This window comes from Gossypium arboreum, chromosome 11 (assembly GCF_025698485.1).
Source record: "Gossypium arboreum isolate Shixiya-1 chromosome 11, ASM2569848v2, whole genome shotgun sequence".
Classification (NCBI taxonomy): domain Eukaryota; kingdom Viridiplantae; phylum Streptophyta; class Magnoliopsida; order Malvales; family Malvaceae; genus Gossypium; species Gossypium arboreum.
In genome coordinates, this window is record NC_069080.1 from 135,190,970 (window position 1) to 135,201,959 (window position 10,990).

General features: G+C 38.7%; 1 long non-coding RNA gene across 2 annotated transcripts; it reads right to left on the reverse strand.

Moving 5' to 3' along the window:
* Window positions 1–686: 686 nt before the first annotated feature.
* On the reverse strand, window positions 687–10,637 carry LOC128284078 (uncharacterized). 2 transcript variants are annotated; one of them, XR_008274392.1, is made up of 4 exons: window positions 10,375–10,637; window positions 9,417–9,458; window positions 7,634–8,413; window positions 687–930 (listed from the first exon to the last, which is right to left on the reverse strand). It is a non-coding gene; the product is annotated as an uncharacterized LOC128284078 (long non-coding RNA). The 2 variants fall into 2 exon arrangements; XR_008274393.1 differs by lacking the exon at window positions 7,634–8,413 and having other exon boundaries at window positions 782–930; window positions 10,375–10,617.
* Between the last annotated feature and the right edge of the window lie 353 nt (window positions 10,638–10,990).

The window sequence follows — 10,990 nt, forward strand, 5'->3', positions numbered from 1 at the left end:
TGTTTTTGCAGAATCGAAGTCTAGCTACAGTTTCAGTCTCTTATCAGATTTTCCTATGGTTTCAGTATCATCCTATCTAGAGTATCCTAATAGGGTTTCAGTACAGACAGATAATTTAGGAAAATATTCAGAAAAGTTCAGAGTAATACTTACGAGCTTGGTAGGAGATTGAATGCCACCTTCTGAAGATCTACATTTTGAAAATCGAGTTTTTCGTATTCTTTATAAAATTTTCGCTTTCGAAAATCTTTGTTTTTATAAATCCATTCCACAGCCGAGTTATTGCAACCTAGGCTCTGATACCACTAAATGTAACACCCCAAACTCGGCCCAGACGTTATGGCCAGATCCGACATGCCACATCGAAGCGTTCAAAATATTTTATATTGTTGATCCAGAAAAAAACTTACTTAGTGTTTTAAAAGATAATTTCATTATAGGTTAAAGTGAATGGAAGTCGTGCACGGGTAGGAAACCGAAAAGAGGTGGTGAGTCCATCGGATTTGCTTAAGTACCAAGCTCCTTGGATCCAATCCTAGACATGCATACGACCATTGCCACACCTTAACGTCATGGATATTTCTAGGAAACCGATTTGATTAAGTCATTTTTAGGAAAAATGAATAATTTTGGAAAATACTTTTATTGCGGAAGCTTTGTTTGTTGTCGAGTTATTTTGAAATCAATTGTTGTTTTTGAAAACGCGCCCTAAAGCTATCCAATTTCAACAGTTAAAATAAGTAATACCTATCTTAGTAATACATATTAAAACCATCAAAAATAATTAAGCGGCCTTTTTACATTTAAAAACCCAAAACTTCAAACGTAAATCAAAGGATGTCCAGTTCACTAGAAGAAAATCAAACTTTCAGAACGGGTGGCCACTCCGAATTCCCTCACAGCTCCAAGCCCACTATGGTTGGGGATTTCCTGTGTGGATGAAAATAAAAGGGTGAGTTTGGGGAAACTCGGTGTGTAAGGAAAACCCATTCAAAGCCCAAGTCACTCAAGCTGTTGGGCCTAAGCCCATTCAGTAATAAGTGGTATCGGGCGAGTCCCTTTTCAGATTACAATAAAGCGGGCCTTAGCCCTTATTCAGATAACAATATGGCCCATAGGCCCATTTCAAAATACATGCAACATCAGTAAACATATGCAAGCCCATTTGGGGAGACTACTCAACCCACCAACCACTACACTCCATCCGTACCAGCCATACACTTCATGTGGGGAGTAGCTCAACCCACACAACCCAACACTCCACAATTGCAGCCTTGCTGCTCAGTTAACAGTAAATTGAGGCAAAGCCTCCAGTACGTGGACAAGCCACTTTCAGTACTTCCTCCGTCAATATCCCAGTCCCATGCATCAAATAATAACAACATGGCATGCAGTAAATAACAACAGTCAAACATGCATTTAGGTCAATTTAACCCTAGGGGTATTTTAGTAATTTATCTCCTAGGGGTAAAACTGTAAATTTTCCACTTTTAAAGGTATTTCAGTAATTTATCTATTTTAGGGTTTTTCATGCATATTGCTACCTTTCACGTACTAACAGAATCACTACCGAGGGTTCTTACCGAATTGGGCCCATTGGCCCATCATTCCAATTTTGGCCCATTAAGCCCAAAAATATCGAGGGCGCAGAAATCTTGCACCTTGCAGTCCAAACATTGTAGCTTACCAAAAACATTAATCGATTTACCTCACGAGTATTCACACACTCGCAAATCTACAAAATACCGGTTTTCGGCATTTCAGCTTTTCGACTTTTGCCGAACTAGACTAAGAAAGAGGGTGTTAGTTGCACACCTGTTTGCGACGATATGCTGACGAGATCCACACACAAACCGCTTACAATTGTATTACTAACACATTAATCTAACTATTTAAATACGAAATACGTATTAACCCCTTACAATATTCGGCCAACCATACCTACAGATCATAGTAAGTGTAGCACCCCAAACCTGGCCCTGAAGTTATAGCTGGATCCGGCATGCCACATCAAAAACGTTAAAAAATTTTCCATTCTAAGTCCGTAAAATCGTACTTGATGTTCAAAAGATTAATTCATTAAGGGTTAAGGTGAATGGAAGTCATGCACCGGTAGGAAACCGGAAAAGAGGTGGTGAGTCCATCGGATTTGCTTAAGTACCAAGCTCCTTCGGATCCAATCCTAGACATGCATACCACCATTGCCACACCTTAACGTCATGGATATGTCTAGGAAACCGATTTGATTAAGTCATTTTAGGAAAAGTGATTAATTTTGGGAAATACTTTCATTGCGGAAGTTTTGCTTGTTGTCGTGTTATTTTGAAATCAATTGTTGTTTTTGAAAACGCGCCCTAAAGCTATCCAATTTCGACAGTTAAAATAAGTAATACCTATCTCAGTAATACATATTAAAACCATCAAAAATAAATAAGCGGCCTTATTACATTTAAAAGCCCAAAACCTCAAACGTAATTAAAAGGATGTCCAGTTCACGTAAGAAAATCAATCTTTGAGCGGGTGGCCACTCCGAATTCCCTCACGACTCCAAGCCCACTATGGTTGGGGATTTCCTGCGTGGATGAAAATAAAAGGGGTGAGTTTGGGGAAAACTCAGTGTGTAAGGAAAACCCATTCAAAGTCCAAGTCAGCTCAAGCCTATTGGGCCTAAGCCCATTCAGTAATGATGGTCTTGGGCGAGCCCTTTCAGATTACAATAAATTGGGCCTTAGCCCTTATTCAGATAATGATATGGCCCATAGGCCCATTTCAAAATACATGCAACATCAATAACATATGCAAGCCCATTTGGGTAATAAAGATCTGCGCCAAAGCCCTTTTCAGATTACAATAAACTGGGCCTTAGCCCTTATTCAGATAATGAAGATGGCCCATAGGCCCATTTCAAAATACATGCAACATCAAGTAAACATATGCAAGCCCATTTGGGAGACTACTCAACCCACCAACCACTACACTCCACCCATACCAGCCATACACTCCATGTGGGAATAGCTCAACCCACCCACCCAACACTCCACAGCTTGCCCTTGCGCTCGATTATCAATAAATTGAGGCAAAGCCTCCAAGATCGTGGACAAGCCACTTTCGATACTTCCTCCGTCAATATCCCGGTCCCATGCATCGATAATAACAACATGGCATGCAGTAAATAACAACAGTCAAACATGCATTTATGTCAATTTAACCCTAGGGGTATTTCGGTAATTTATCTATTTTAAGGTTTTTCATGCATATTCCTACTTTTCACGTACTAACAGAATCACGTACCGAGGGTTCTTACCGAATTGGGCCCGTTGGCCCATCATTCCAATTTTGGCCCATTAAGCCCAAAAATATCGAAGGCATAGAAATTATGCACTTTGCGGTCAAACATTGCAGCTTACCAAAACATTAATCGATTTACCTCACGAGCATTCGCTTTTTCTCGCAAATCTACAAAATACCGGTTTCGGCATTCCGTCTTTTCGCTTTTGCCGATCTAGACTAAGAAAGAGGGTGTTAGTTACACACTGCTTTGCGACGATATCTTGATTTAGATCCACACACGAACCGCCTACAATTGGATTACTAACACGTTAATCTAACTATTCAAATACGAACTACGATTAATCCCTTACAATATTCGGCCAACCACACCTACAGATCATAGTAAGCTTATAAGAAATCAATAAGTAACCCATTAACAAATTTTTGTCAATGTTTACCACATAATCATAATTTCACTGCAAGCTGTCTTCCTGAGCAACAGTCACTAAATCATTTATAACTGGAGCTACGAAACTCCAAATCAAGTTCTGTTAATTTTCCATGAAAATAGACTCATATATCTTCTATCCATAAAATTTTCAGAATTTTTGGTTTATCCAATCAATACCAGATTTTTCTCAAAGTTTCCCATGTTTCACTGTTTGACTAATCTGGCCACTCTTCATTACGAATCAAATTTCTCATTGTACAGAATTCAAAATATGTTATTGTTTATTTCATTAGAAACTAGACTCAATAAGCTTTAATTACATAATTTATTCAGCTTCTAATTCTTCTCCCACAATTTATGGTGATTTTCCAAAGTCACGTTACTGCTGCTGTCCCAAGTAGATTTATTACCAAATCACTCTTTCACACCTAACTTGCATGCTTGTTATTTAAACATGTATATCACCAATCAATCATCACATATCTATGATTTTACTTAAGTATAATCTCTATTTCATCATTTTAAAGCACAACATGTTAGCTGATTTTTCCCTTTAACATCTAAGGCACATGCATGTTCATTTGTTTGGCTCAACTTCACCTATCTTCCATTTTTCATCAAAAGAACATGAAACAACAACCATTTCCTTCATTTTAATTCATGACTAAATGTTCACAACACAACTAAAAATCAAAATATACTTCAAGAGTTAAGGTAGAATCAAGAAGAACTCATGAACCTCAAAATAGAAGCAAGGTACCAAGAACTTACCTTCAATTTTCCTCCTCCTAATGACCGAATACTCAAGAGCTTTCTCCTCTCCTTTCTCTTCTCTAAGTTTCAGCTATGATGAACAAAGATGGACAAAACTTTGTTCTTTTCACCCTTTTTCTTTTAATAAAACTTCATATTTCATCCATTTAATTCTTTAATACAAAAGACATGATATTCTTATCATGAAACATTTACCTAACCCATTATCATGAAACATTTACCTAACCCATTATCATGGAACATTTACCTAACCTATTATCATGAAACATTTACCTAACCCATTATCATGGAACATTTACCTAACCTATTATCAATTTGTATCAATTTGTACCATAAATTATGGATATCAAGTGTACATTTTGTCTACAACAACATGATGGTTGGCCACTTCATGTAAAATGGGAGGTTTATCATGCAAATCCTCCTATTTTGCACTCCTATTTATTTGGCCACTTCAATTTAGCCTATAGCATTTTCAAACATTTTCACATAGGTCCTATTTCATAACTTCACTCACAAATGACAAAATCAAAGCATGAAATTTTGTCAACATTCACAGAATTCCCGAAAATTGGGGCGTTACAACTCTACCCTCCTTAAAGAAATTTTTTCCTCGAAATTTACCTAATCCAAACAGATGAGGGTATTGCCGTTGCATCGTCTCTTCTGGCTCCCAAACTCAGAAGGTTCCCCTTCCTTAACTTGTTGAAAACGAGCGACCAAAGACTCATCGTTCAACTATTTTTCCTTAATCTGATCCACCTAGGTTGGCCTCACTTGCAACTCACCAATGACTTCCATCATCATACTGACTCGAGACGAGCAAACATTGCTCTCGGATCGAATCTGACTCTACGACTTAGAGCATCGGCTACCACATTAGCCTTGCTTGGGTGATACTCGATTGAACAGTCATAATCCTTAAGCAACTCAATCCATCTCCTTTGCCTAAGGTTCAGCTCCTTCTGAGTCAAGAAATACTTAAGACTCTTGTGGTCTATGTATATAATACACCTCTCTCCGTACAAGTAATGTCTCCAAATCTTAAGTGCAAATATCACTGCTGCCAACTCTAAATCATGAGTCCAATAGTTTCCCTCATGAGGCTTAAGCTATCATGATGCATATGCAACCACCTTACCCTCTTGCATTAACACGCAACCCAAACCCACGTGTGATGCATCACTTGTACACACATAAAATCATTCCCGCACTCACATTTGAATTAACACAGTGCTTCATCGAACTTTCTTCAACTTCTCAAAAGCTTCCTGCGCTTCTTAGTCCATACAAACGGCACTCATTTCCTTATGAGTTTTGTCAAAGTCTTGTCATCACGAAAACCTTCCACAAACCTTCAGTAATATCCTGCCGGTCTAGAAAACTCCGTATTTCGACACTTGACCTAGGCGGCTTCCACTCCAAAATCACTTCAATTTTCCGAGGGTCCACCTTAATCCCTCAACAGAGACCACATGTCCTAAGAAGGTTACCTCCCTCAACCAAAGTTCGAGACTTGCTGAACTTCACAAAAGTTCCTTCTCCTTAACACTTACAAGACTATACGAGATGCTCATCATGTTTCGCTTCGGTTTGAGAATATACCAGGATATCGTCAATAAAGATGACTACTGAACCGATCCAAAATTGTTGGAACACACGATTCATCGATCCATAAATGCTGCAGGAGCGTTCGTTAGTCCAAATGGCATAACCAGAAACTCGTAATGACCATACCGAGTCCTGAATGTCGTCTTTTGGATATCTGCCTCCTTGACCCTTAACTGATGATATCCAGATCGAAGGTCGATCTTGGAAAATACAGAAGCTCCTCTAAGCTGGTCGAATAGATCGTCAATCCTTGGCAGTGGATACTTATTCTTAATCGTCAGTTTGTTCAACTGGCGATAATCAATGCACATCCGCATCGTGCCATCCTTCTTTTTCACGAATAGCACCGGTGCTCCCCATGAAGACACGCTTGGCCTAATAAAGCTCCTATCTAACAACTCTTGAATTTGAGTCTTTAACTCCACTAACTCCTTCGGTGCCATCCTATACGGTGTGATTGACACAGGCGCCATTCCAGGCAACAAGTCTATTCCAAACTCAACTTCTCGATTCGGAGGCAATCTTGGAAGCTCCTCCGGAAAAACATCTTGGAACTCCTTTACGGTCCTAACCTTATCCACTATCAGTCCCTCCTCTTCTGACTGATTTACAAATGCCAAATAGACCTCACAACCTTTCCGAATCCACTTTTCGGCTCTTAATGCTGACACCACATTGGACAAATAATCCCTTCACTCACCTATCACCATAACCTCCTCATCCTTCGTGGTCCTTAACACTATTCGTTTAGCAGCACAATCCAGAGTCGCTTTATGCTTAACAAGCCAGTCCATTCCCAAAATGAGATCAAACTCTCCGAATGGTAACTCCATCGATCTCCAGGGAAAATCTTACCTTGAGTTTCTAAGGGTACATTCCTATACGCTTTGTCTACCCTAACCGAAAGTGACCCAAGGACTTAGTACAGATACCCCACTCACAATCTCCTCAGAGCAGTCCAAGTCGTCCATAATCCGTTCTGTGGCCTCCAACCAATATCCCGCCACATTCGGGGCTATACTAGACACACCCCTAAAGATCTCCGCTTCGTTGGCCCGGAGTCATTCAGAAATCGATCCTCGAATTCTGTTGCCCGAACTTGTCCCGACAACCCTTTCCAGAACAAGAAGCATTGCCTGCGACAGAGCATCATCCTCGGCACCCCGGTCATGAGACTCTACCTCTGTTACCGGTGGTACCGGTGCATCCACCGCAGGCATATGTCTCGAAGACGAAGATCTCGCTTGAGCACTTCCTCGGCTCCATCCACGGCCTCTTGTACTCATATCGTATTATCTTAATTACGAATTTTATGCATCAATTAATATTCCAGTGTTTATTACAGATGTTTTATGAATCAGACAGTAGTTCAGAGTTTGTTTTCGCAGAATCGAAGTCTAGCTACAGTTTCAGTCTCTTATCAGATTTTTCTATGGTTTCAGTATCATCCTAGCTAGAGTATCCTAATAGGGTTTCAGTACAGAGAGATAATTCAGGAAAATATTCAGAAAAATTCAGAATACTTACAGACTTGAGCCGGAGATTCGGGTGCCACCTTCAAAAGATCTAAATTTTGAAAACCGAGTTTTTCGCAATCTTTATAAAATTTTCGTTTTTGAAAATCTTTATTTTTGTAAACCCATTCCACAGCCAAGTTGCTGCAACCTAGGCTCTGATACCACTAAATGTAGCACCCCAAACCCGGCCCAGAAGTTATAGCTGGATCCGGCATGCCACATCAAAAACGTTAAAAAAAATTTTCCATTCTAAGTCCAGAAAATCGTACTTGATGTTCAAAAGATTAATTCATTAAGGGTTAAGGTGAATGGAAGCTGTGCACCAGGTAGGAAACCGGAAAAGAGGTGGTGAGTCCATCGGACTGCTTAAGTACCAAGCTCCCTTCAGATCCAATCCTAGACATGCATACCACCATTGCCACACCTTAACGTCATGGATATGTCTAAGAAACCGATTTGATTAAGTCATTTTAGGAAAAGTGATTAATTTTGGGAAATACTTTCATTGCGGAAGTTTTGCTTGTTGTCGTGTTATTTTGAAATCAATTGTTGTTTTTGAAAACGCGCCCTAAAGCTATCCAATTTCGACAGTTAAAATAAGTAATACCTATCTTAGTAATACATATTAAAACCATCAAAAATAAATAAGCGGCCTTATTACATTTAAAAGCCCAAAACCTCAAACGTAATTAAAAGGATGTCCAGTTCACCAGAAGAAAATCAATCTTTCAGAACGGGTGGCCACACCGAATTCCCTCACAACTCCAAGCCCACTATGGTTGGGGATTTCCTGCGTGGATGAAAATAAAAGGGGTGAGTTTGGGGAAAACTCGGTGTAAGGAAAACCCATTCAAAGTCCAAGTCACTCAAGCCTATTGGGCTAAGCCCATTCAGTAACATGGTCTTGGGCGAGCCCTTTTGATTACAATAAACGGGCCTTAGCCCTTATTCAGATAATGATGATGGCCATAGGCCCATTTCAAAATACATGCAACATCAATAACATATGCAAGCCCATTTGGGTAACGGTGATCTTGAGCCAAAGCCCTTTTGATTACAATAAACCGGGCCTTAGCCCTTATTCAGATAACAAGATGGCCCATAGGCCCATTTCAAAATACATGCAACATCAAGAAACATATGCAAGCCCATTTGGGAGACTACTCAACCCACCAACCACTACACTCCACCGTACCAGCCATACACTCCATGTGGGGAATAGCTCAACCCACCCAAATTTAACACTCCACGATTGCGCCTTGCTGCTCGCCGCTTAACGATAATTGAGGCAAAGCCTCCAAAGACGGGACAAGCCACTTTCAGTACTTCCTCCGTCAATATCCCATCCCATGCATCGATAATAACAACATGGCATGCGATAAATAACAACGATCAAACATGCATTTAGGTCAATTTAACCCTAGGGGTATTTCGGTAATTTATCTACTAGGGTAAAACGTAAATTTTCCACTTTTAAAGGTATTTCAGTAATTTATCTATTTTAGGGTTTTCATGCATATTCCTACTTTTCACGTACTAACGAATCACGTCGAGGGTTCTTACCAAATTGGGCCGTTGGCCCATCATTCAATTTTGGCCCATTAAGCCCAAAAATATCGAGGGCATAGAAATCATGCACTTTGCAGTCCAAACATTGCAGCTTACCAAAAACATTAATCGATTTACCTCACAAGCATTCGCACACTCGCAAATCTACAAAATACGAGTTTTCGGCATTTCGTCTTTTCGGCTTTTGCCGATCTAGACTAAGAAAGAGGGTGTTAGTTACACACCTGTTTGCGACAATATGCTGACGAGATCCACACACGAACCGCCTACAATTGGATTACTAACACGTTAATCTAACTATTCAAATACGAACTACGTATTAATCCCTTACAATATTCGGCCAACCACACCTACAGATCATAGTAAGCTTATAAGAAATCAATAAGCAACCCATTAAAAAATTTTTGTCAATGTTTACCACATAATCATAATTTCACTGCAAGCTGTCTTCCTGAGCAATAGTCACTAAATCATTTATAACTGGAGCTACGAAACTCCAAATCAAGTTCTATTAATTTTCCCTGAAAATAGACTCATATATCTTCTATCCATAAAATTTTCAGAATTTTTGGTTTATCCAATCAATACCAGATTTTTCTCAAAGTTTCCCATGTTTCACTGTTTGACTAATCTGACCACTCTTCATTCCGAATCAAATTTCTCATTATACAGAATTCAAAATATGTTATTGTTTGTTTCATTAGAAACTAGACTCAATAAGCTTTAATTACATAATTTATTCAGCTTCTAATTCTTCTCCCACAATTTATGGTGATTTTCCAAAGTCACGTTACTGCTGCTGTCCCAAGCAGATTTATTACCAAATCACTCTTTCACACCTAACTTGCATGCTTGTTATTTAAACATGTATATCACCAATCAATCATCACATATCTATGATTTTACTTAAGTATAATCTCCATTTCATCATTTTAAAGCACAACATGTTTGTTGATTTTTCCCTTTAACATCTAAGGCACATGCATGTTCATTTGTTTGGCTCAACTTCACCTATCTTCCATTTTTCATCAAAAGAACATGAAACAACAACCATTTCCTTCATTTTAATTCATGACTAAATGTTCACAACACAACTAAAAATCAAAATATACTTCAAGAGTTAAGGTAGAATCAAGAAGAACTCATGAACCTCAAAATAGAAGCAAGGTACCAAGAACTTACCTTCAATTTTCCTCCTCCTAATGACCGAATACTCAAGAGCTTTCTCCTCTCCTTTCTCTTCTCTAACTTTCAGCTATGATGAACAAAGATGGACAAAACTTTGTTCTTTTCACCCCTTTTTTCTTTTAATAAAACTTCATATTTCATCCATTTAATTCTTTAATACAAAAGACATGATATTCTTATCATGAAACATTTACCTAACCCATTATCATGAAACATTTACCTAACCCATTATCATGGAACATTTACCTAACCTATTATCATGAAACATTTACCTAACCCATTATCATGGAACATTTACCTAACATATTATCAATTTGTATCAATTTGTACCATAAATTATGGATATCAAGTGTACATTTTGTCGACAACAACATGATGGTTGGCCACTTCATGTAAAATGGGAGGTTTATCATGCAAATCCTCCTATTTTGCACTCCTATTTATTTGGCCACTTCAATTTAGCCTATAGCATTTTCAAACATTTTCACATAGGTCCTATTTCATAATTTCACTCACAAATGACAAAATCAAAGCATGAAATTTTGTCAACATTCACAGAATTCCCGAAAATTGGGGCGTTACAGTAAGCTTATAAGAAATCAATAAGCAA